Source organism: Spermophilus citellus, assembly GCF_964194105.1.
Source record: "Spermophilus citellus genome assembly, chromosome: 9".
In the NCBI taxonomy this organism is placed as follows: Eukaryota; Metazoa; Chordata; class Mammalia; order Rodentia; family Sciuridae; genus Spermophilus; species Spermophilus citellus.
Window position 1 is genome coordinate 127,657,664 of NC_138191.1, and position 20,195 is coordinate 127,677,858.

A 20,195-nucleotide genomic window follows, 5' to 3' on the forward strand; every position below is an offset into this window, starting at 1 on the left:
CCTCCCCTCTGCCCTCCTTGGCCCTGGGGCCAGCCCTCGGCTCCCCAGAGGGGGCCACGCTGGTGTGGGTGCAGGGGGGCTGTGCCAGGAAGGAACGAGGACTCAGGAGGGTGGGAGGAAGAGGGCAGGACCGAGTCCCGGGGCCTTCGCCCCCTGCCTGCCCCAGGGGCCAGGAACATCTGCTGGGCTTGCCCCGAGAGGCCCATCAGGGAGGCCAGAGAAGGAGGAAAAGCCAGGGGATTCTAAGGCAGAGGTCGCAGCTACACGAGGACCCACCAGGTCTGGGACAAAGTCCCCCTGTGATGGCCGCCCACATGCCCCGTCGCCCTCCTGGTGCCGAGGGCCCCTCTCCCTGCTGTTCCTAGAGGAGCTCGGGAGCCTGTGAGGCCCGGGCTATTATCGTCCCCTCGTTCCACCCTCGAAGCAGCTGAGGTCAGCACAATTGTAGGTCCATTTTATAGAGGAAGAAACTGAGGCCCAGAGAGGTTCCCCAGCTAGAAAGTGACCGAGCCGGGATTTGAACAGGAAGGTGTCTGTCTCCAGAGTAAGCGGCTCATTAGCTGCCTGCCCATGTGGCACCTGCCCGTGAGACTTCGTCACGGCTGTTTCTTACTATGACACAAGTTACATATGGACTCACCGCAACCCATTTCACAGAAGGGAAGGTGGAGGCACAGAGAGGGAAAGTGACTTGCCCAACGAGCCCCAGCTAGTGCCGGGCAGAGCTGGGAGGGGAGAGCCGGAGCTGGTGCTGCCTGCAGGCTCCAGGAGGCCGGGCCCTGCGGCCTTCCCTGCTGTGGGGACGTGCACTCGGGTGGTCACAGCTGGGCCAGGCTCTGGGATGTGGTGGGGGGTGCACTGTCTTCAAGCTGGGGTTGGGGAGGCTGCAGCTTCTGCACATTTTATTTGTTTGCTTTGATTTTGAAGCAAAGACTTTGCCTCATTAATTAAGAGTCTGGCTGAGGACCAGGCAGGCTGAGTGCCAATCCTCCTAGTGCCACAGTCCCCGGAGGTGGCTTTTAGCCCTGGAGCCTCAGAGCACAGCACTCCCAGCTCTGGCAGCCCACAATCCAGGCTCCAAAGCAGCCTCTCCTGGCTCCAAGCCTCCTTCTGTTCCCAGAGGCTGCAGCCAGGCCCAAAGCGTCCCCGTGACTACCTGCACACAGTAGGTCCTAATTAGTCCAGATTTTCCAGCTGGTCACATGATTAGAGCTAGGTTGAGTTTCTCATGGAAAGTGGCAGGAAGGAGCCCTCGATTGTCAGAGTTGGGGGTCCCTCAGAGAACACCAAATCCAGTCCTCAGGCTGTAGACTGAGGCACAGAGAGGGGGTGTGAGGAGCCCAGAGTAACACAGCAAGTCAGGGGGAGCGCTGGCCCCCCCCACACAGTCTCAGATCTCTTGGGACAGTTTCCCTCCCTCCCTCCTCCCTCCCTCCTCCTCCCTCCCTCCTCCTCCTTCCCTCCTCCTTGGGCAGTTGAAGGGTTAAATCTGCTGTGAATAAGCAACAAAGTGGACAAACACGGAAGCAGTTTTCCTAATTCAGCAAACGCTGAGGGTCGGCTGAGGCCAGCACCTTCCTAGGTCCTGGGAACGCAGTGAAGGAGAGACACGCTCCTGCCTTCCCGGAGCCTTCTTTCTGCTGGAGAGAAACAACCAGAAAGCAATAAATAGAATAAGATATGTGTCATCTAGTGGATAAGGGCCACCTGCGATTTTAAATGGGGCGGTCAGAGAAGGTGACATTGAGAAAGAAGGTTCTGGTTGAGGGAACAGTCAGTGCAGCTGGTGCAAAGGCCCTGAGGCTGGGACGTGCCTGGAGGGTTCAAGGAGCAAGGGGCCAGCCTGGCAGGAGTGCAGTGGGGCGGGCGGGCCAAGCACCGGGAGGTCTTCCGACTTCTACTCCAAGTGACTCAGGGCGCCACGGGTCTGTTGAGCAGAGGAGGGCCTTGCAGGGACTTGTTTGAGCGCAGTGACTGTGGCTGCTGTGGGAATGGAATGCAGGAGGAGGAGGAGGAGTGGAGCCAGAGCCGAGCAGGGAGCTGCTGCCCCGGGGGAAGGAGAGAGGCTCAGCCCCAGGTGGGGCCGCGTAGGGCGAGCAGTGGTCGGGTTCTGCACATTTTGCTCCAGTTTCCTCCAGGGGGATAAGCAGGTGGACTGATCAGGAGTGTAAAGATGGCCCCAAGGTTTGGGGCCTGAGCACCCGGAAGGACAGAGCTGCCCGCAGTGAGCAGGGCATCTGGGGACAAAGACAGCGAATGAGGGCAGACAGGACCAGGGCTGGCGTGGTACAGTTTGCCCCTGAACCTCTCCCTGCCTCGTGGCACACGGGGGCCAGTACTTGACCCACAGGCGGGGACCTTGCAGATGGCTTCTTGTGAGGAACCCTGGGCCAGTGAAGGCCAACCTGCGGTCACTCTTGTGGAGGGCGTTAACCCTTGGAGCCCAGAGGGGACCTTGGAATCAGGAAGCAAACTCCCCTATACAGGAGGGCCACCCCAGCCCAGAGCCCCGAGGGAGCAGCCGTCTTCGTGCTGAAAGGCCATTTCCCGGAAGAAATGAGGGTGTTCCGGGGTCGTTCCGGGGTCGTCCCATCCCCTGCGGGTGTTGGGGGCCCTGTGACTGGACACCTCAGCTGCCCTCCGGCCTGCTCAGGGGACCATGATGGATGGTGTCATTCTGCGGAGAGGAACTGGCGTCGGGGATCTCTGCCCTCTGCCCGACTTGGGGCCAGAGTGCGGCCTGAGCTCTCTCCTCCCAAGTGCCGCCCGGGTGTGTTGACCAAGGTCACGGGCTCGGGGGGCCTCCCGAGGTCCTGCTGTCTTGAGGGGAACTTGGGGCTTTGTCAGATAGAGTCACAAGACCCCCGGGTGCCGACAGGGACCACCCTGTCACCAGCTCCTGGGGGTCCTTTATTTTCTAATTCTCACCGTGACCCAGGGGGGCAGCAGTGACAGCCTCGAGCTGCAGAGGTTCAAGGTCACACGCTTCCTGGGGGTTTCAGACCAGCTTTGCCAAGAGGCTCTGCACTGGGGTGGCTCTGACCGGTGCCAGGCCCTGCCCCGGAATCAGCCCCAGTCCCGGGGCGAGGCCTAACACCGGGTTTTCCTCTCCTCATTTCCAGACGAGGAAGCCGGGTCTGAGGGTCAGGTGATCGCCCAAGGAAGGAAGAAGGGAGTGGCAATCCTTGGGTTAGCCTGACCCCTGAGCCGGTGCGTTCTGTTCCACTCTCTGGTCACACAGGTCCCTTGGCTGACGAGCTCTCTAGTCCCTGACAGCACAAAACCCTCAGCCTCTCAACCTCTCCGAGGCACGTCTAGACCACCCAGATGGAAGGAATGAGGCAGAGTCCACACCACCCTGCCCTCTGAAGCCTGCGTCCAGGTGGCCCCTGCCTGCCTCTGCAGGGCCGTGGGGGGTCTTTCCTCCCCCTGCTCCCTGCCCGCAGCACCCATCTCTGCCCTCCTCTGCAGAATCCTTCCAGCCTCAGGAAGGATTTATGGGCACACGAAGCTCAAACCACCCAGCAGGCCCTGCCCTGCGACACTGCACAATAAGGGTTCTGCCCACGCAGGCGAACCCAGTAACATCCTGGTGAACGTTAGTCACCGACGATGAGCAAGCCTCGGGCGGAGATGGGAGAGAATCAATTCTGTCAGCCTCGACAGCCTGCGACCTTCCACTCCACCACCTTCGAGACGAGAAGAGCAGATGGGGCCAGTGGTCCCGTGCTCCTGTCTGCCTCTGGCTCTAACCCATCCTGGTCCCCAGGCCCCCCGTCCCTTCTCCAGCAGCCTGGGCTTCTCCAGGGGACCATGGCCACGAGAATGTCACCTCATGGAAGCAGGGATTTTGTGCACTCACAACTGTCCCCACTGTGCTTAGCATAGTCCCTGGTACGGGGCAGGTGCACACCTACAGTCCTTTGCTGAACTGAAAACATTGCTTATCTATGATATAGCCTGTAACTCCTGCGCCGTCTGTTGGACTCTCCCTCCCTGGATCACTCTAACATTTCTGTGAAAACTCAGTTGGCTGCTTGTGAGTTCTCTGCTCTGTCCCACTAATCCGTGACTGTACCTCCACCAATTCAACACAGTCTGCTTACGGTAGCTACATAATCAGCCTTGAAATCGGGTAGGCCAATTGCTCCCACTTTGTTCTTCCTTTTAAAAATTATTTTAACTCTTATAGTTTCTTGGACATTCCATGTATTTTGAGGGTAATCTTGCATATATCTATAAATTTTTCTGATGGGATTTTTATAGCAATCGAAATGTAATCTATATATCAGTTTGGGGAGGACTGACATCTTTATATTGTTGTCTTGCAATCCATGAACATAGTATGCCTCTCTGTGTATTTAGATTTTTTAAAAATTTTGTTTCATCAGTCTTTTGTAACTCTCAGCATAAAAGGTCTTGTACATGTTTTGTTAAATTTATTCCAAAGTATTTCATTTTTTGTTGCTATTTTAAATTGTAAATTATAATTTCGATTTCAATTTCCAAAAGATTATTAGGATTTTTGTGTGTGAATCTTATATCCTGTGACCTTGCTGAACTTGTTTATTAGTTATAGGAGTTTGTTGGTAGATTTCTTGGGTTTTTCTGTATGGATCATCATGTCATCTACAAATAAGGACAATTTGCTTCTTCCTTTCGGATCTATATGCCTTTTATTTCTTTTCTTGCCTAATTGCACTAGCTAGAACTTCTAGTACCAGGTTGAGTATTAGTGGTGAAAGCAGGGATCCTTGTGGTATTTCCCATGTTTTAGGGGGGAAGTATTCAGACTTTTACCACCAAGTGCATTGTCAATGTAGGCTTTGTGTAGCTGCCCTCTAAGGATGTCCCCTCTATTCCTAATTTGCCAAGATTTTCTTTTTATTATGAATGAGTATTGCAGGTTTTCAGGTGATTTTCTACATCCGTTGATATGATTAAATGATTTCTCTTCTTTAACTGATAATATGGTAGACTACATTGGTTTTCAAGTATTGTACCAATTTATGAATCAATTCTTCAAGAATTGCCAACTTATGTTTGTGGGTTGTTTACGATGCCTCCTTATTTTGATTTCTGTTGTCTGCGGTGATATTCCCTATTGCATCTTTTATTTTGGTCATCAGTGTCTTCTCTTTTCTCTTTTTTAGTTTTGCTTGATATTTGACGTGGCCAGAGCAGGGAGCTGGGCCCTGCAGGTGTGTGGGCCTGGCTCACTCCTCCTGGCCTCGTCTGGTGAGGAGCAGGACTGGATCTCGGCAGCAGCCACCGCAAGGTCAAACCTGGAGCTGCGTTGGGATAACGCTGCCACGTGACATTGTCACATGGACTTGAACCTGGGGCTGGTTTAAATAACACTGACACAGCACAGTCTTTGGGGTCAGGCTTGGGTGATTCTCTTCCTGGGTTTGTTGTCTGCGTGGTGGATTCACACCCAGCAGGAAGTCCAGAGGCAGGCGGGGTCCCTGTTGCCCGGTGCGCGGTGGCCGCCTGGGAGGCTGGCTCTCTAGTGCTCCTCTTCCCAGCCCAGACCTCACCAGACTTCCCTCCTTACTACGCAGGGCTGCCCGGGCATCGCTGATATCACCAGGGCCCTGTGGGTTTCAAATGGACGCACCTCCTGGCCCAGGAACCAGGTGGAGAACCATCAGGCCTGGGGTTGCCATGCACCTCCCACGAGGGCACCGTCCTCCTTGGCTCTGGTCGGTTTCTGTTGGGTGCACCGCAGGGCAGGCTCCCGGCCCTCTCCCAGGTCTTAGGGACATGCTGACTTCAGACAGGCGGCCCAGCAGGGTCTTTCCTCGGTGTCTTGGGCAGAGAATGTTCCAGTGCTGTTATCTGCATCCTGGTCAGGAGCATTGGCTAAGGCTGGGCTCTGGGCAGGCTCCAGGCTATGAGATAGGAATTTGGGAACAAAGGGGAGACACTGAGCTTCCAAGGAAGGGCAGAAACCATCCGGGAGTTTGCGCCCGAGCCCAGGAGCGTGAGCGCGTGCAAGTTCAGGGAAACTGGGTGAGATGTGTAGCCCTCCCTGCCTCCGCCTCGGGGTGTGTGCTTGTGGGCTTGGGCACTGGGAACGGAGCCCAGGGCACTTTACCCCTGAGCCAGGTCCCAGCCCCTTTTTAAGTCAGGGTCTCCCTGAGTTGTTTAAAACCTCACTGAGTTGCTCAGGCCGGCCTCCAACTTGTGATCCTCCTGCCACAGCCTCCGGAGCTGCCGCCACACCTGGCTCTGTTTTTGTTTTGTGGCGCTGGTGATCCATCCAGGGCCTTGTGGCTGCCAGGCAAGCGCTCTCCCTCTGAGCCACATCCCCAGCCCCCTGCCTCCCTGCTAGTCCAGCCCCCAGCACTGCCCTCTAAGGGCTGCTGTCTCTCCCTGTGGACAGAGGCGCCTTCTCCCTGAGGGCACATTTGCTCTGTCCCCCGGGAGGCGCCCCATCCTCTTTCGAATATCGTACCTACCTTCCCCACTAAACCTGTCCAGGCCTTTGACGGACACATGCTGAAATTCCTTTCTGTCACGTTCTGAGTCATGTCCCTGGGAGCTGTGTCTTCTCCCACGACAGCCGGGGCCCGACCTGCGTCTCCTCTCAGAATCCTGGCATTTGCCCCAGAGAGGGAAGGGCAAGGAAACTGCGGCTCAGAGAGGGTGAGAGACGGAACCACGTCACCTAAGAGACCAGGGTGACAGCCCAGACCTAGCCGTCTGCAGAGACAGGCCGCAGGCTTGCCTAGGTAATTGGGGGAGAGGGATAAAAGACCCCAGAGTCTCTGGTCTTTTATGCATTCAGCAGACATCTGCAGAGCGACCGACCCTCTGAGCCAGGCACCCGGGACACAGAGAAACAGCGCCCAGAGGAAATCTCTCTCTACTGTGTGCGGGTGGACAGGGACGTGCACAGGGACATGGGTGTGAGGACCTGTTGGGCTCTGTCTGTGTGTAGAGAGAGACAGACAGAGACCGTCTGCTCCCCGCAGGCTGGAGACCCAGGTGGTGTTGCAGCGGGAGTCCCCACCACCCCCCACCCCCGCCCTAGGAGGATGTCAGTCTTTCTTCCCTTAAAGCCGTTGCCTGATTGGACAAGGCTCAGTGCATATGGAGGGTCATCTGCTGGACTCAAAGTCTACTGATTTCAATGTTCGTTTCATAAAAAAATACCTTCACGGCAACACCCAGACTGGTGTTTGCCCAAATATCTGGGTACCGTGGCCCAGCCCCGTTGGCACAGAGGATCCACCAGCACAGACACATCAGAGAGGGGTTCTGAGCTCCTACGGGGTCACTTCCCACGTAGCACATCAGAGGGAGGCACAGAGATGCGCTTAGCTTCCCTTTCCTTGTAGACGGGGACGCGGAGGCAGGGAGGAGCTGTCACTTACTAAGGTGACGGGCAAGTGGATGCAGAACAGGATGGCAGCCTTGTTTTCTGACCCCTGTTCATGTCCTTCATCTCCCTCTGGAGGAGTCTGGGACAGGAGTTGGAAGCGAGGGGGTTATTCGGGAGGCGCAGGCCACCCCACAGAGAGCGGAGGCTGTCCAGGAAGGGGAGAAGTGGGTGCCCTGAGCTGTCGGGCTGGTTAGCACCTGGGGCACCTGGAGCTCAGCCCGCTGGGCAGTGCTGGGAGGTGGGTGGAGCGCAGGAGCCCAGGAGCCAGGGTGTGAATACACCCACTCCCTGCGGCCATTGGTGGGAGCTGCTCCTGAAGGTCCTTGTTCCCTGGTACCTTGGTCAGTGACTTTGGTGGCCCGAGAAAGCCCCAGGCACAGAATGCAGGAGCTGGAACTTGGAGGCTGGGTCTCCATGCACTGAAAAAGGAGGGGATACGGGGAGCGAGGGCAGGCACCCATGCAACCTGCTGCGGAATGAGGGGGGTCACCACCCCGTGAGAAGCAGACAGCCAGGAACGCCTACCTGAAAAAGCCACAGGGGCATCTGTATAGAGCTCAGGGGACTCAGGGACCCCTGGAGCCGGACTGGGGAAGCCACTCTGACACTCCTGGCTTCAGTCTCCCTTGGTGACTCATCCTTCCTCTTTCCCCTTGCCCGCCCACCTGCCCTGGCCAGGAGGCAGGTGAGGCTTCATTGACACAGCTGCCCTACACCCACATGTTCTCACGGACTCTTCCAGAAGGAGGTGGCTTGGCAGAGGCATCAGGGTCTGCTTATCAGTGTGCGGGCGTCCTGCCCTTCCCTGAGCTTCCAGCACCTGGCCCACACCGCCCGCCCCAACACCCCTCCTCCTGGGTTGCATAGTTCTCTGCTGCAGGAGGCCAGGATCTCCTCGTGGACTGGCCAGTGTGCATGGTGTTGAGTAACTTGACCCACTCACGTGTGCATCCCGTGGTGCCTTTATATCAGTGTGCATCTCTTAAATTGCAACGTGTATCAAACGTCCAGAGGAGCATGTAAACATATGTGCACTTTCGGGAACAATATTAAAGTGAACACCACGTAAATGCCACCCAGCTAATGAAACTGAAAGCCTTCTGTGTCTTTGAAGATGTTTGGGCATGTCCCTGACCACTTCTCCCTGCCTTCAGAATGAACAATTATGCAAACATTTGTGATCATCATTCTCTTGTTTGCTTTATGATTTTTACACTATTGTTTAGTTTTGCCTTTGTGTTTGAGGTCTTTACGTAAAATGAAACACACTTTGTTCCTTGGCGTCTTGTTTCTTTGTTGGTGAAATTCATCCATGTTGATGTATGGGCTATAAATTGTTCATCATCATTACTGTCTGACATCCCATCATATGAATATGAAACAATTTAGTTTTCTGTCCTACTAGAAATGGGCATTGTTTCCAGTTGTTAGATAATATGACCAGTGTTGCTAGGAATATTCCTGTGTCCTAGGGTACAACATGAGGAGTTATTTAATTCTCTAGGACTTGAATTTATGATATAGGGTGTGGGCATTGTCAACTTTACTGGGTAGCAACAAACAGCTTTTTCAGTGGTTGTATCAATTTCATCCCCATCAGTAACTATAAGGTTCCAGTGGCCCCATACCGTCGGCAACAGCTCTACTGTATGTATGTATGTATGCATTTTTGCCTATCTGGTGAGCCTGCTCTAGTATATCATTATGGCTTCAACTTGGACTTCCTTGATGACTAACAAGGTTGAATATCTTTTCACTGGCTTATTGGAAAACGGTGTTTCCTACTTTGTGAAGGGACTAGTCAAAGTTTTGTCTCTTTTTTTTTTTTTTTCCAGTACTAGGAATTGAATCCAGGGCCTCGCATGTGCTAGGCCAGCATTCTACCTCTGAGCTCCATCTCTCATCTGTCTGTCTGTCTATTTATTTTGGAGTACTGGGGATTGAATCCAGGGGCACTTTATTACTGAGCCACAGCTGCCTCCCTTTTTATTTTAAGGCAGAGTCTCTCTAAGTTGCCCAGGCGGGTCATCAACGTGTGATCCTCCTGCCTCAGCCTCCTGAGTAGTTGAGGTCACCAGCCTGCACCTGTACCAGGTCAGTCTTATTTTTCTACTTGATTGTTCCCTTTTCTTTTCTTGTGCTTATTGAATGGTAGGAGTTGTTTTTATATCCTAAATATCAGTTCACAAAGAGTAAAATAATAAAGGAAAAGAACAGGGGCTGGAAATGTGGCTCAAGTGGTAGAGCGCTCGCCTGGCATGCGCAGGGCACTGGGTTCAAACCTCAGCACCACATAAAAATAAAATGAAGATATTTTTAAAAATTTTAAAAAAGAATGTACACTACATTAAAACAAAGAGTGTCTTCGAATGAAAAGATAGATTAACAGAATAAAAATATAAGCCACAGAGTGAGAAACAGTATATTTTTAGACAAGTGAAGACAGACAAGTATATAGGATTTATAGACAACTCCTATTACTCATAATAAGATGTCTGGCCCTCTGTTCTGTGTAATTGAATTATTTGTATATTTCTGTATAAGTTATGCATTATTTGGGGGGGATATTGAGGATTGAATTCAGAGGATCTCAACCACTGAGCCCCATTCCCAGACCTATTCTGTATTTTATTGAGAGAGAGGTTCTCACTGAGTTGCTTAGTGCCTCCCTTTTGCTGAGGCTGGCTTTGAACTCTCGATCCTTCTGTCTCAGCCTCCCGAGCCGCTGGGATTACAGGTGTGCACAACCACGCCTGGCTAGTTACGCATTATCTTAATCACATAAACTTTTACAATATGCCCTGTTACCTGGTAGAGCAAGCTTTCTCACCTTTTCTTCTTCAAGAGGGACTTAGCTATTCTCAGCTCTCCATACATCTATGTAAATTTTATAATCAGCTTGTAAATGTTTCTTTCTCTCTCTCTCTCACACACACACATGCATGCACACACACACACACACACACACACACACACACGCACACACACAAACACCCTTGCAGAGTTCTGATTGGGTTTACTTTACCTTGTGGATCTTGAGGAGAATTGCCATCTTTTCCATATCAAGTCTTCCATCTATGAACATGGTATACCTCTGCTAATAAGATCTTCTCCATGAAGACTTTGCACATTTTTGTTAATATTTATTTGCTTTTTATTATTCACTTTTTGATGCTATTGTGTTATATTTAAAGTTTGTCATCTTCCATTTCTTCTTGGTATGTGGAAATAGGGTTGATTTTCATATGTTGACTTTATAGTAATGGTCTTGCTAAACTCTCCTGTTAATTCTTGTAGTTTGGCGATCCTTTGGAATTTTCTAACTATATAATAATTCCTTTCTAATATTAAAGTTCAGTGGCAAAAGAATCTTCTGTTCAATGCTGAATATAAATAACGAGAGTATTCTTGTCTTGGAAGGAATGGCTTGAACATTTTATCACTAGTGTGATATTTGGTGCCATAGCCACACTTCTGTTATCCTTTGCTAGAAAAAGCCGATGTCGCCCTGAGCAAACCACTCCTATGAATCATTTAAACTAGCAGCACAAGACTGATTTACCTAAAATTTCCCTCATCTCTTTCTTCCCTTTTCCAGACTGATGCAAATCAACAGATTACTGGCTACTGAGGTTTCCTGAATCATTTCTCCTGAAGATAAAAGGAGATTTAAACTGTTTTGCAAATGCTTGTGTGTGTGTGTGTGTGGGGGGGGGGATGGCTAGGGATTGAACCTCAACCCCAAAACCTGTTTTCATTTAAGATGGTCTTTAGGATATAAGCCCACCGTCTTCTCTGGAACGCGTGGCTCCAACTTGTCCTAGAGTCACTGGGCGCTTTTTGGGTTTGGTAACGATGTAGGTTTCTTGTAGATCTGTAGAATGACCTAGAGGGCTTTCAAAAACCCAGATCACTGCCCCTTCCCCCAGGTATCTGACTCAGATGATCCAGGTGGAGCCTAAGGATTTTCTCACCAGTTCCTGGGTGGTATTGATGCTGCTGGTCCAGGGACCACACTTTGAGAACCGCTCTGGTAGATAATCTTTACTGGGTTAAAGATGTTCCTTTCTAGGCTTATTTTAAAATCACAATCTTATCTGCTGTTTTTTTTACAATTTATTGAGGCGTTCACGTATTTTTCTTCTCTCTCTCACTCTGTTGAATTGATTTTTCTAAGGTAGAGTTGGAGGTCCATCTCATGAGGTCTGACAAGGTCAATCTCATGAGGTCACCCAATATCGTATCTTTTTTAACAACTCAGTTTGCCATGGTTTTGCACAGGGACGGGCGCTGTGTCCCCAGGTTGCTGTCTTGCTGTCTTGCTGCTTTGCTGGGGGGGGGGGGGAGTCCTACCTCGGGTTAGCGGTGACACGTGGCAGTTGAGCAGCTTCGGTTTGTCCAAGTTATTATCATGGTGTCCCCTCTTGCCACTGGCTCCTCCACCCGCCTGTGAGCTCCTCCACCCACGGGTTCCCCATCTGTTGCTTCTGAATCCCCAGAGTCTACGACCAAGCTGGACACACAGTAGGGCAAACTGTGTCCCTATTGGGTGCGAGGACCAAGTAGCTGCCTGCAGAGGACAAATGAACCACTAATCCCGCAGGGGTGGAGAATAGAGGAAGGAAGTGTGTGGGCCCTGCTTCTGCCTGGCGCACTCTGGTCCTGAAATAACCCCGAAGATGGGCGCCCCTGGCCTTGTGCAGCCGAGCAGCCCGAGGCTGAGCCACGGGAAGTCTCTCAGGAATGTACACTGTAAGCTGCGTTAGGACCCTGCTGCTCTGTGGCCTCTGACAGAGGCCCACATAGAGCGAGGTCACTTTGCACACCAACTCCCTTTGAGAATGAGAATTGGAGGGCAACTCTGGTACCCTTTTTGCATTGGTTGCTGGGAAACTCAGGTCCAAATTCTGGGTTTGCCCACATGCCATAGGTTGGTCCTCACGGTCACTTATTTGCTTGCTTTTTTCCCGTGGACTTTATTTCTTGGAAATCTTCCCTGCCTGATGCCTTTTTAATCATCCATTTTCTAAATACATTCAACTCCCTTGAGGACACATCCGGGAAATGGTTAAATAAGTGGAAAATACATAGATGTGGTACTGAGCTGCCGGCACCCTCTGGCTCAGTGGCTCTCAGAGAACCACTTCTTTATGCCGGGCCTGCCCAGCCTGCTCAGGCCCCTGCCTGCTGGAGCCCTGGGAACTGCCCGGGGCAGCGGTGACTTCCCGGAGGGAGGTTTTTCAGATTAAGATGTTTAAGGCCGAGGTGCAGTTTCTCAGGACACTGAGACTCGTTGAAAGACCCAAGAAAGGTTCAAAGAGGACCGGGAGCTGGCTTCCATGTTGGCCTTAAGCTCTTCCAAGACAGAGCTGCTTTAGAGGCTGGCTCGGGGGCTTCTCCTCTGATGCCCAGGGCCTCAGCCGGGCTTCTCCAAGGTGCCTGCCTTTCAGGGGACTCTGAGGGTGACTCTCACCCCCCGACAGCCTACCAGAAACAGGTCACCTCACCAACACAGCACCGAGGTGCAGGAAACCAGGGCCCCCAGACCTGGGCCCCAGGATTGGGGGACACATTTGGGGGAACAGAGCGCCCACCTCCTGCCCCTGGACTTGTGGAAACCGGTCCACCTTGTCTTCAGTCCGGGGGAGTGGTGCCGGCACACTGCGGTGGAAACCAGGGGACACACAGACCTCCTTTGTTCATCAAGACTCGCTTGTAGCCAGTCCTCCTAAGTGTCTAGCTGTGACTTAAAAGTTTATCATCAAGAAAAAGTGAGTGAGAGACTCCTTGGGTGGCGTGCAGAGCAGCTGAGACTTCGGAGCCAAACACATTTGTGTTTTTAGTTTCCTGGGGCAAGTGACTTCATGGTGTGTCCTCCCCCATCTTATAGTAGCAGTTCACGGGGTGCCAGATACAGTGCCAAGCACTGCCCTGTGACCTCTTGCACTGCTCACAGCAATTCCCTGAGATCCATGCTATTACTATCCCCTTCTTACCAACAGAGGAGAGTAAAGTTCAGAGAGATTAAGTAACTTGTCCAAGGTCACACAGCTGGCAAACTGCAGAGCCAAGAAGCACACCCTGTCAGTCTCTGATCTGTGCTACAGCGTTTGCCACTTGTTGCCCAGGGCACACGGAGTATGTGCTCAATAAGCATCTCATGAATTCAAGAAGAGTGTCCTCGACAGGTGGCTCCCAGTACCAACCTCCACCTGCAAGGCTCTCGCTCTTGAGCAACGGGCAGGTACAGGTTGGCAGTGCACCTGCTCCTACTTCTGCCTCGGAACCCCAGTTGCACAGTTGTTGCTTCATTGCCCGCAACACAGAGAAGCAGGAAAGACGGAGGGACACTTCCCCAAATGGGGGCCGTGTGTGTGTGTGTGTGTGTGTGTGTGTGTGTGTGTGTGTGTGTCTGCTTGCACTGACGAAGCCCTTGACTCATTAATCTCTCTCCAGGAAGCTACTTACTGTGGCTTTGGGCCGTGGCCACAGAGCAGAACTGCAGCATTAATGGGCGAGGGTGGGGCTGGGCGGGGTGGGGCAGCCCCGAGGATGAGGACGGAGTAACAGGAAGGGAAGGAGCAAGCCGGACCCAGGACGCCTTCTCCTGAGAAAGAGGACTTGCCCTGTCCCCTTCTTTCACCTGGGGATCTACAAAGAACAAACCCGTCCCCTGTGCAGAGTGTGTCTCTGACTGTGGGCGGTGGCTGCCCAGCCCCAGGCCTCACTTCCCAGAGCCCCTTGCGTCCTGCTGTGTCCCCTGAGCTACAGGCCCCCTCTGGCCCAGGGCTGTCTCAGGGGGTGTGTCTTCTCCCTGCTGCGGGCTGAGGGGCGCCTCCAGGGAAGCCACACTTGGGGGACTCCATCAGCCTGGGTCCCTGAGAGACGGTGGGGCACAGAGCCTCCCGCCCCACTCACCCGCCCCCTGGGCCACCTCCTGCTGCTGGCCTGAGCCAGGGGCCAACCTGGACCGTGGCGGAGCCTCTAGTGTCCTGCGTCCAGGTGCAGAGCAGCTGGGGCCATGCTCCCTCCCAACCGCCTGCTCCCCCTGCCCTCCCACAGCCTCACTCTCCCGTGGTCCAAGGAGAACCTTCTGGAGAGTGTCCTGGAGCCTGGTGAATGTGTGCCCCAGGAGCCTCCTCCAGGGGCCTCCTCCAGGGGCCTCCTCCAGGGACCTCCTCCGGGGACCTCCTCTGGGATCCTCCTCCAGGGACCTCCTCTGGGGAAGGCGGCATTAAAAAAAACCTCATTTCAGGGCCGGGTCGGAAGCGGGCCTCACGTGTGCTGGGCACGGCTCTGTCCCTGAGCCCACCCAGGGACACGGCTTCTGTTTTTTCTACAGTGAAACAGAAACCCCCCAATATCCATGGGCAGACAATGACACACATCAGTTGTGCGTCGTAAGTTCCATTCATAAAGTGGAAGACCACGTGGCAGTGAGACAGAAGGCACCACGGTGACATCCCTCGGGCACGACACTCACCAGGCGGGTCAGGGAACGGCCGCAGGTGGGCCGGCGGTGGGGACCCTCCAACGCCAGCTGACGGCGCGACATCCAGAGGCAGAGTGGGAACGAGGACAGACATGAGAAACCCGAAATGCAGCAGAGTGGGGCCGGGAAAGGCCACCTACAGGACTCCGAGTCTGGAATGTTCTGTTTGCAGAGACAGGTGCTGGGGACCCTGGTTTCCCTCCATAATTCTGCCTTTGGTCACTTAGAAACATCGTAGAGACCACTGGGTTATGAAATCCACGAGTGGCTCTGGGTGGCCTGCACCCCTCCCTGTCACCTCCTGTCTGTCCACGGCTGCTCCACACAAAGTGCACAGCTTGACATGTCACCTCAACCGGCTCCCATCCCACCCTCCCCCAAACCTCACACAGAGCTGTCCTTTAAAAAGTGTGGGCCCGTCGGTGGCTCTCACCAAATGACCGCCAGGGGCCACCTGCTGGCCTATCCTGCCGCCATCTAATGGCTGCCCGAGAAGCCCTGGGTAAGTTCCAGAACACGTCCACCCACCCCTCACCCATGGTGTCGGCACCAGTTGATCTACGCCCTGGATTCTTCCAGTCCCTCGATTCAGTCCAAGTTGTCACCTCCCCAAAAGGCATCCCTGATCGCTGTCTGAGGTGGGTCCCCCGTGGCTCCTGCGGGGTGCTCACCCCTGTCCTGGGATTGTCTGAACTTGAGTCAGGTGAGCTCCACGCAGGACGGGCCTCCACGGTGGCCTCCAGGACGGTCAGGACTATTTTGTCCCTCAGGCTCTCTCCCACTTCACCTGTCCCTGCTGACCCTGTTCCTTGATTTCCAACTGTGGCCACAGTCTCCTGCCCAAAGCTCAGGTCATTTTTATTTTATTTATTGTTGTTTTTAAAGGCTCTTCTAGGACCTCAGCGCCTGCCTGTGATCCCAGCAACTTGGGAGGCCGAGGCAGGAGGATCCCAAGTTTGAGGACAGCTTTGGCATTTTAGAGAGACCCTGTCTCAAAATAAAAAAATAAAAATAAAAAGGGCTGGGGGTGTAGCTCCATGGTGGAGCACCCTGGGTTCAATCCCCAGCACCAAGAAAATAATAAAATAAAAACAAAAGCCCTAGCGATCTCTTACACATGGACAGCCCGCGCAATGACCCGGTGTGCCCACATCACGCCCTCCTTTCACTTCTCTGCCTTCCCTGCCATCCCCACGTTGGCAATACGTGGCAGTTGGTGTGTATTTCCCTGCTCTTCTCCACGGTCACAGAGTCACAGGCTGACACACGCATGGACACGCAGGGGGCAGGGTGGCTTTGAGGCCACGCCGACCTCACATGGCACATGCCCCTCTGCGTCTTGCCTCTCTCAACAGTGCCTCCCGGAAATCCCTCCCGCTGGGGGGATAGTCCCCTCCATTCTTTGTAAGAGAGGGTCTAACCACAGCCGAGGGGTGGCACATTGTGACAAATGCCCCGTGACCACACCCACCCCCTCCAGATGTTTTGCCGCAGTGAACAGAATTAGCTGGAGATGTGGCTGAGCCCCCCCGGGGGCTGGCAGCCTGCGGGTGCCCAGGCCTGGGGCCCTGGAATCTGCATTCGAACACACGTTGGGGGAAATCGCGTGCGCTGCGTTTAGGAACCAGGGTCCCAGCCAGTTTTTATGCCACTGGGACTTTCTGGTGGTGGAGGTACCACTGCAGCCCAAGCAGCCCCAGAAAAGGGAGAGCGCGGCCCCGGAGGTGCTGATCCCAGGCCCAGTGTCGGGGGAGGCACGTAAGGGAGGAAGAGGGACGTCCAGAGGTGACTCGGGGAACAGGAGGGTCCTCTAGGTCTGACGTCAAAGTCACCGGGCCACATGGTGCAGGATGACCATGTCCAGGGAGAACGTCAGGGAGGGGCCTGGTCGGCTGGGTCCTCAGAGTTTCCGGGAGATTCTTCTAGCGCGTGGGGGGAGAACCCAGGCTGCAGAGGTCGTCAGCTCTGTGACCAGCAGTGCTTTCACTCCTCTGTGCCTCCGTGTCCTCGTCTACAGAGGGAGGGCGAAAACACTAACTGCACCAAGGAAGGGGCCCTCCCTCCCTGCAGGGCGGCTGGAGGCCTCCCGAGGCCGTGGAATTGGGCAGCCTCCTGCCAAGGCCCACAGTGACTTGTTCCTCGTTCTGAAGGAAGCGTGCGCCAGGCCGTCCAGAGCTGCGAACCAGGTAGAAGGCCAGGCCCCCGCTTCCTGCACGTCCAGAGCCGCCTCCTGGCTCAGTCCCAAGACACTGAGGCCAGCAGTCAGGCCCCCTTCCCCGGCCCCCACGGGTGGTGTCTGGGTCTGGAAGGGTCTTTGCCCCTGAGAACGCAGGACCTGGGGGGCGCCTACACAGACATTGCCCAGGGAGGCCATCGTTTATTGAGCGCTTACTATGTGCCACACTAGGTGTGCCACTAACACGTCCCTCGTTACCTGATTTAAGTTCCAGGTGAGCTCCGGGAGGCAGGCAGTTACTGTGCCCATTTCACAGAGGAGGACACTAAGGCTTGGCGGGGTCAAGTGTGCCGCTGGTAAGCCTGCGGCCAGCTGGCAGGGGAGGGAGGGTCGGCCGGGTGGCTTCGGGGCTGAAGGCCCTGGAAGGGACCAGGAGTGTGGTCTGGGCAGCTGTCTGGGAAGGCAGAGGAGGATGGAGGTCGCCTGTGTCTGCAGGTTTGATGGGGCAGCTCCCAGTGCCACGCCAGGGGGATCCCAGGTCTCGGCCCAGCCTCACCGAGGGAGCAGGGCTGAGCAGAGCCCTGGAGGCGGGGCCCGCGGGTCGCCCCTTCTTCTGCAGAGTCCAGGAAGCTCCCTGGGGGGCCAGGCGGGCTTCCAGAGGGGCCACTGTGGGGTCCGAGTCATGGAGACCAGAGACCCATTGGGGCCCGGCTGCCTGGGGAAGGCCCCGTAATGGCTTCCAAGGAAGTCCACGCCCCAACCCCGGGAATCTGTGCAGGTCACCTCCCCGGCAAGGAGGACTGTAAGGCTGTAGATTTGCTCAAAGGCTGGAGCCAGCTGGAGCCAGCTGGAGCCGAATGGCCCTGCAGGTCCCCTGTGGTCCCCAGGCCCTTGTGGATGAGAGAAGAGCCAGGGGACCCCTGGAAGGAGCCACCTGTGGGTGGAGGAGGAGCCTCGGTCAGGCACCTGTAGGGGATGGAAAAAGTGGGACCAGGCTCCTTTCGGAGCCTCCCACCAACTCGGTGTCTTGTCTGAGTCAGATGACAAGCCTCCATTCTTATGCTCAAGGTAGCCCGTGGGGACAGAAAGCCCAGGTCATCAAACAAAGGACAAAGGTGTACAGGCAGGGTCCTGTCTCCCAACGTCGTTGCAGGCGGAGTGGGGTTTAGTCGCGCCCGAGCTCTCTGCCACGTCTCCCTGAGCCCGGGTCTCCCCCATCTCCAGTCGCTGCCTCCGTGTGACTCATTAGGCGATAAAGTTCCCAAAGGCCGCTCCGTGACTGGGCTGCACGTCCCAGGCTCCTGCCCCTCACCTCAGCCTGCCTCTCCCACCTGGGAAAGTCCCCAGGATTGTCTTCAGAGCAGGACAGACTGTGACCTGTCTCCATGGGTGTGATTTTAATGACTTGTCTCTGGGCTGCGGCTTCCTGGTGTCTCTGCAGACCACAGGGTCCTTGAAGGCCCCGCTGGCTTTTCAACCCCGTCTCCAGGGGCATCATCTTAATTTTACAGCCTCGAAGGCTGGATTTCCTAACTTTCTGGGGTGTCTGTGAACCCCACAAGTCCACTTGCCTGCCTCCCGCCCCGGGACGATTTCATTCCCTAGATCCTACGGGTCCTGTTTTTCTTGGGGATCCCTGACTGTCTCACCGCCAGCAGGAACCAGCCCTGCAGACACCCCAACATTGGCCCAGTGACATTAGCCCAGTGAGATGAATGTGGGTGACTCGGAGCCACTGAGTTGGTGACATGCTGGACGCTGGAGGAAGGTGATTCACCGTGTCCTTTGCCAGGTTGCAGGTGGATGGCGTTTCGGGATTTAGTCTGCCCCCTCTCTCCAGGAGGAGGGTTACGGTTCCTGCCGTCCAGCTGTCCCACCCACCCCAGCTGGAGCACAAGGGGACCCTAAGTCCCCTGGAGCCTGTGGGCCGGGAGGACACGGGGTGGGAACGGCTCCTGCACCTCATCTTGTTCTCCCAACGGGAGGGACTTTCCTCAGCCTCCTCGCGGGATTGTTCCCCTGGGGGAGCAGGTGCCCTCATCCTGTCAAAACCTGGGCACGTGAGGGGGTGCTGGAAGACTGGAAGTCCTGGGCGGCCAGGGCAGCCTTGGGAAGCCTGTGGCGTCCCCTCCTGTCACCTGGCAGCTTCCCTGGGTGTGTTTCTGTGTTTTGCTCCTCAGGAGGAAACAGGGGGCTCTGGAAGGCACAGGTGGGAGGCGCCCCTGGAACTCCACAGGGGGCTGTCAGCTGCTGGGCACGAACTTTGGGGCTGTACTCGGGCTAGGGGGCTGTTGCCCCTCAGGATGGCTAACACCCCTTTAAATTGCCCTTTTCAGATGAGAAAACCAGAAGGGACTGGTTTAAACCAGCCAATGCCACCCAGGGCACCCCCACCCCCACCCCACCGCCGTTTTTAAGTGCTCAGTGTGTGAAGTCGGCTCTGGAACTGCCCATGCGCAGGAGGGTCTCTCCAGTGGGTAAAGGCACCTCTGTCCCCAGAGTCCCTTGCGGTCTCTGCCCAGAGATGCACTGCTTGGCTCCTCACCTGGTGACTAACAAACCTTCCTTCACTCTTGGATCTCCTGATTGTGCTTTTTGGTTTTGGGGTTACCCGAGGGAGCCCATCTGGGCTAGTCACAGGGTGGGCCGAGCCTCTCCATGGGTGTGGGCAGGAAGGCGGGTGCTGCCAGGGCTGAGCAGGCACCAGGCTCCATGGCACTCAGGCATCCCCAGGGCTAACCTAGCCCCAGGGCCACCCCAGCCCCAGCCCCGCCCCTGCCCTGCCACGCAGGCCTCCTGGGGGGGGGGGCTCCCGCTCATCACAGCCGTCAGGGGCAGCCGCAGCCGGCTCTATGGTGACTTTACCTGCTTACCCAAATTTGGGTTTATCAGCCCCAAATTCTTGGAGGGCCAGGCCAACAAGGCCTTCAGTGGCAGAAAGTCCCTGATCCTTGCTGTCCCACCCCAAGCCCAAAGGGCCAAAGTTCTACCACAGCATTTGTGTTTCTGCGGATTTATTAGCTGTGAGGGAAACACAGCGGGACGTGTACAGAACACACTCGAAGCCCAAACCAAGCCTCTCCCCACGCCCGCCCCGGGCCCAAGCAGCTCATCCCCAAAGCTGTCCCTCCAGAGCT